The 5,470-nt window shown below is 49.3% G+C and overlaps 1 long non-coding RNA gene across 2 annotated transcripts; it reads left to right on the top strand.

Moving 5' to 3' along the window:
• The first annotated feature begins 1,009 nt into the window (after positions 1-1,009).
• Positions 1,010-4,802, top strand: LOC128850407 (uncharacterized). 2 transcript variants are annotated; one of them, XR_008447819.1, is made up of 4 exons: positions 1,010-4,045; positions 4,210-4,348; positions 4,459-4,547; positions 4,704-4,802. It is a non-coding gene; the product is annotated as an uncharacterized LOC128850407 (long non-coding RNA). The 2 variants fall into 2 exon arrangements; XR_008447818.1 differs by having other exon boundaries at positions 1,010-4,348.
• The last annotated feature ends 668 nt before the right edge of the window (positions 4,803-5,470 follow it).

Below are 5,470 nucleotides of genomic sequence, written 5' to 3'. Positions count from 1 at the left end.
CAGTGTCTTCACGTGAATGAAGGATGATCAAAAGGTACATAAAACTGCCTGCACGAACTTAACTGAATGCCTCTGTAATAGCTTTATGGCTGTCCTTTCCCCCTGGGAGCACTGCTTTTGTGCCTGGATGAAGCAAGCCTCTGGTGCTATGGACTCTCTTGCTAGGTCACACAACTTTCATCATTCTCCACCCCACAGAGATAAAATCCTGTGCCTTTAAGTATTTCAGGAGAGAAATGAATGGTATGTACTTTCCAATGAGCTGCAGAGGGCAGCAAGTGTTGAGTGAACTCCAGTGAGTGTCCTGCTTGTGGATGCATATGGGTGGACCTACCAGGTCCTACACCTGAGTCCTGGCAATCCACGGTTTCAATACAGGATGGGGGATGATGTGATTGAGAGCAGCCCTGCAGAGAGGGAATTGGGGTGCTGATTGATGAGAAGCTGGACATGAGCTGGCAATGTGCGCTCACAGCCCAGAAGGCCAACTGTATCCTGAGCTGCATCCAAAGCAGTGTGACCAACAGGGCGAGGGAGGGGATTCTGCCCCTCTGCTCCTCTCTTGTGAGACCATACCTGCAGTATTGTGTCCACTTCTGGAATCCTTAGCATAAGAAGGATATGGAACTGTTAGAATGGGTCTAGAGGAGGCTATGAGGATGATCAGAGGGCTGGAGCACCTCTGCTTTGAGGACAGGCTGAGAGAGTTGGTATATTCAGCCTAGAGAAAAGAAGGCTCCGAGGGGCCCTTATAGAGACCTTCCAGTACCTGAAGGGGTCTCCTAGAAAGCTGGGGAGGGGCTGTTTGCAAAGGCTTCCAGTGATAGGGCTGGGGAAAATGGGTATAAACTGGAGAAGGACAGATTTAGACTAGACATAAGGAAGAATTTCTTCAACATGAGAGCGGTGAGGCCCTGGCCCAGGCTGCCCAGGGAAGCTGTGGCTGCCTCATCCCTGGAGGTGTTCAAGGCCAGGTTGGGTGGGGCCTTGGGCAGCCTGAGCCAGTGGGATGTCCCTGCCCATGGCAGGGGGATGGAACTAGATGATTTTTAAGGTCCCTTCCTACCCAAACCATTCTATGATTCTATGATGGACACTGTTCTGGCAGGAATATTGGAGCAGGGAGAGCCTCAGAGCAAGCTTGGAAGCAAATGGAGGGGCTTGTGGCTGAGGATGTTCAAGCGTTCATGAAATCGAAGTGGTTGGTAGTGCCGGAGAAGCTAGAGTGCTTCCACAGAAGAGCTGGTGACAATGTCCATGACCAACAATACAGTGTGAGCAAACCAGGAACAAGGAAATGGAAAAGGGAGAAAGTGCTTAAAGAAACATTGCTAAAATGTGAAGGATGCTTTTCGAGTGAAGGGCAGAAGTTTAATATCTCCTTAGGGGAATTCTTTTGAACTTGCATTTCTTCCAAATTGATGCTGTATTCCTTGTCTTTTGGGTAAAACTTGAGTTTATTACCTGTACCAACTTGCTAGCTGCTCACAGTGCCTGGAAGAGAAATTACTTACAGAGGTGTGTCTTGTTACTAATCTACCACCCCACAACACTTACTGTTAAGCGGGATTTCTCTCTCCAGCCAGGGATAGTTTGTATTTTGAAGGTATTCTGTCTGTGGTTTCAGTTAGGTCCCCTCTGCAGTTGTGATAAGGGTAAGGTGAAGATAAGCCATGTATTGGGTTATGCTGAAGTGAACTGGAGGGATGTGTCAAGGGGGTTATCATTCTGGATCTTCCTATCTGGGTGAAAATTGTTGCTTTGTATGCAGTGAGTGCATCAATGCACGAAAGATTTGTATCTTCCTTTTGCTAACAGTAAAGGCAGGAGAATGCATTTGCTGTCAGATGCTGCCCAGAGAATTGGTGGCATTCCCATCCCTGGAGATGTTCAAAGCCAGGTTCGATGGGGCTTTGATCAGCCTGATCCAGGGGGAGATGTCCGTGCCCATGGCAGGGGGTTGGAACTGTGTGGGCTTTAAGGTCCTTGTGACCCAAACCATTCTATGTTTCTGTGGTAAGGGTATCATGAGATAATTACAATGGCCACTTTATCTTCACACTTTCTTTTCTGCTAGAGACATGACCCTTAGTCCCCTTCATTTAATTTGTTTAAAATTAAAAAAACCCTCGCCTTAATGAAAAATATTTTTTCATTAAGTTGAAAACTACTCTTGTAGGTAGTCCTGCACTTTGTTATGTCTATGCGGCACAAGAGGGCAGTCTGCACTGTAATGCTGTGAATAGTGCCTTCACCTGTAGTACATCTTTTGTGCAGCAATGGAGAGTGGAGTGGCTCATTTTCCTATGGAGAATCACATCCTACATCATGAAATATATGTACTATGAGATATTCAGGAGCTGCTTTATGGCTGAGGCACCAGGGCTCTTTGCTGGAAAATTCCACTTGAAAAAACTCCTTCTATGCCTTCCTGCTGCACTATGCCAGGTGCACAATTTTCCTAGTATTATTTCTTTAGTTATACTAATAAGCAATTCTGACTCTTAACCTCCCACTGATATCAGCCTTATCCAGTTAAATTAATGACCAATCCAAGGTTTCTCCTAAAGTGAGACGATTGTTAGTTTGTCAGTTTACCAAGCCCATGGAAGCCCACCTATTTCATTTTCCCAAACCCATGGAAGCCCATCCATTTAATTTCCCAAGCTCATCCATTTTCTAAGCCATATATTTTCACAGGAGGCAAAAGAAAGGAAAATATGGATTTTCCTAGAAAGTATGTACACTTAGACTCTTAGTTTCGCAATCATGTGGACATATGTCCTTATTTTACTTAAAAAAAAAATCATCTCATTGACCTCACTGGACCTTAAAGTAGAAGCAATTGTCTCAATATTACAAGTGCAACTGGGCCGTATTTTCATACACAAATGCTTTGGTTTGATTGCAGGATTGACTTGATTGCTCACTTCTAAGCATTTGAATTTGTTGTGAGAAATCCTTCTAATGGCAGTTGAATGTGCTTCACGTTTAGGGCCAGGTTTCAAGCTGTATCACTCCTTAGGGAGTCTGAAATACTGGTGTTGTGGGCAGGATTTCATTGGTCTCAGGTTGGATCTTGTTGCCTCAGTCTCCGAGGCTCTTGCTGTAACACATGAAGCAACATGAGCTCTTCTGTCAGATTTGCCCCTTCAGCCTCCTTTTCTCTGGTTCTCGATAGCATTCTTCTTCAGTGATATCTTTGGGTGATGCCCAGAACCACCAGGCTGCAGGTACTGATGTTCGTTCTCCTTCTTTATTTCTGTTCCTATTTCTATCCCAGGTGACTGATTCTGTGTCAGGCAAAGGGCAGGGCTCCAACACCACTGTCTCCTGTGGTCTGGTCCTTTTGTATGCCAAGGACATCTTTGGCTCCCATGATCATGCTGGGTGGGCATCAGCCGCGCAACACAGGAGTTAACCTCAGCCTGCACAGAAGCAGGAGGCTGCACTTACAAACTCTTAGGTATGAAAGGGCCACGAAGATGATCAGAGAGTTGGACCATCTCTCATACGAGGTGTAAGGGTCGGTCAAAAGATTGATTTCTGTCTCAACATTTTTCATCAGGTGTTAAGTCTCAGAATCTGACTGTACAAACCACAGATTTCAGCCTTACAAAAACGGCCAAAGTTGGTACACAAGGAATGCTTTGTACCTGCCAAAGCTGATACCGAACGAATGCTTTGTACCTGTCTTCAAGTGTCCCTACTACCCGTATCTACCTCCTTATCTCCCTACAACTGTGAAATATCCATGAAGCAAGACAGGGAAATTAATGATGCGACTTACCACTGACCCATGCTCCAACAGAGCATGCGAAAAGACCAGTTCATCCAAAGCTCAAGGTGATGATGACTACTAGCCTTCATCAGGGATCTCAAGTTGACCACAGCTGCCAGGAGGAGTGCATGTGCAAATGAAGGAGACTTGCCTCGAAGGACAACCATGCCTCAGACATTCATTTCCTACCATGTGTCGCCTGCCAGGTGGGGTTTGGTGTTTTGCGGAATCAAACCCTATAACACAAAATGAGCTATAAAGCAGGTATGTTTATTTCCAGTGCTGAGGTGCAAGGGGATTCTCCTCCTAGCTTGCACACTTAACAAACGTATAACTTAACAAATGGCTAGTTTTAGTGTAAAGACTTTCATAGTTATAAGCGCCTACGACATATTCATAACTTTTCCCCACTTCATATTATATTATAGAGTGCTTCTCACACGCCCTTGGCCCTGCCTGTATTGGGGCAAAGGCTCCTGGGTGGCCGTGATGTCACAGTGGACACACTGCCGAGGCACAGAGAGAACGATGCAGCGTCCTGGTCCTGTGTCAGTGCGTCCCGGTGAGGTGAGGAGAGGGCAGGGGAGGACGGGTGCTCCTGGGTCTACTGAGGGAGGATGCTCCCCCAGCCGCACAGAGGTGCTCATTCTCAGTGGCATTTGCTCTCTGTTCTCCAGCACGTTCGCTGCATTGATCGGTAGAAGTTGTTTGGGAGGTCTCGCTCCAAAAGAGCGAAGAAGGGCTGTGTGTGCAGAGCTATCGTCTGGTGAGTTGTCCTAGGGGTCCCTGCAGCTTTCTGCCAGGGATAGTCCCTTCCCTGGTGCTCTAAGGCGAGCCCAAAAGCTGTGCCCTGCCCGCAGGCATGGGGCTGGCCACGCTGACCCTGAGCCTGCTGCTCAGGCCGTTGCTGTCCTCTTTCCAGCGCTGCTTTGCGGTGAGATGGGGGCCGCCCTGAGGCGCCCGAAGAAGGGCAGCACCTGCAACCCCTCACGGCCAGAAAGCAGCCCCTGCTCCAGCCACTTGGGGCCAGAGCGCAGGCGACACCAAGCACGCCTACAACGGCGGCTGGAAAAGCCATACAGCCGTCCCGAAGAGCACCGTGGGAGCGGCTGTGTGCTAATGCCAAGCCTGGAGCTCAGCAGCCCCAGCGATGCCTGGAAGATGGTACTGCCTGTGTTCCTTCGCGCTCTATCTCTGGAAAGGAAGACGTGCAGATCCACCAGGCCGGCGGCATCGAGGATGTCCCGTGAGGCTCTGGCACTTGAGAGATGCAGCCGCTCCATCTGCCCTGGGCCAGTCCGGAGCCGACATCTCTCACGGGCACAACGTCGGGCAGAGAAACCGTACAGCCGTCGTGGAGGAAGCGGTGGAACCACCTGCGTGCCAACTGGAGGGGCTCGAAGCAAAACCTCCGGCAATTCCACCCAGCCGCCCTCGACACCACCTTTGGAGTCCCCAGCACCTGGAAGGAGCAGAGCCAGCACCGCCAGCCCAGGCGCAGGGAGCGTCTTCCAAGGCTCCCCACGACCTAACAAGAGCTGCAGCAAAACCAGCATCAAGGCACCACTGGAGACATCCTGCAGCTCCCCAGCAGCAGAAAGCACGGGCCGCTACAGCCACTGCGGGCCAATCCGCATCCGACACCGCTCGCGACTAGCACGACGGGAATAGAAGCCTGGAGGCGTCTGC

Source organism: Cuculus canorus, chromosome Z (assembly GCF_017976375.1).
Source record: "Cuculus canorus isolate bCucCan1 chromosome Z, bCucCan1.pri, whole genome shotgun sequence".
Taxonomy (NCBI): domain Eukaryota; kingdom Metazoa; phylum Chordata; class Aves; order Cuculiformes; family Cuculidae; genus Cuculus; species Cuculus canorus.
Note: the sequence above shows the minus strand (reverse complement) of the source record. Positions and strands in the feature narration are given on the sequence as shown.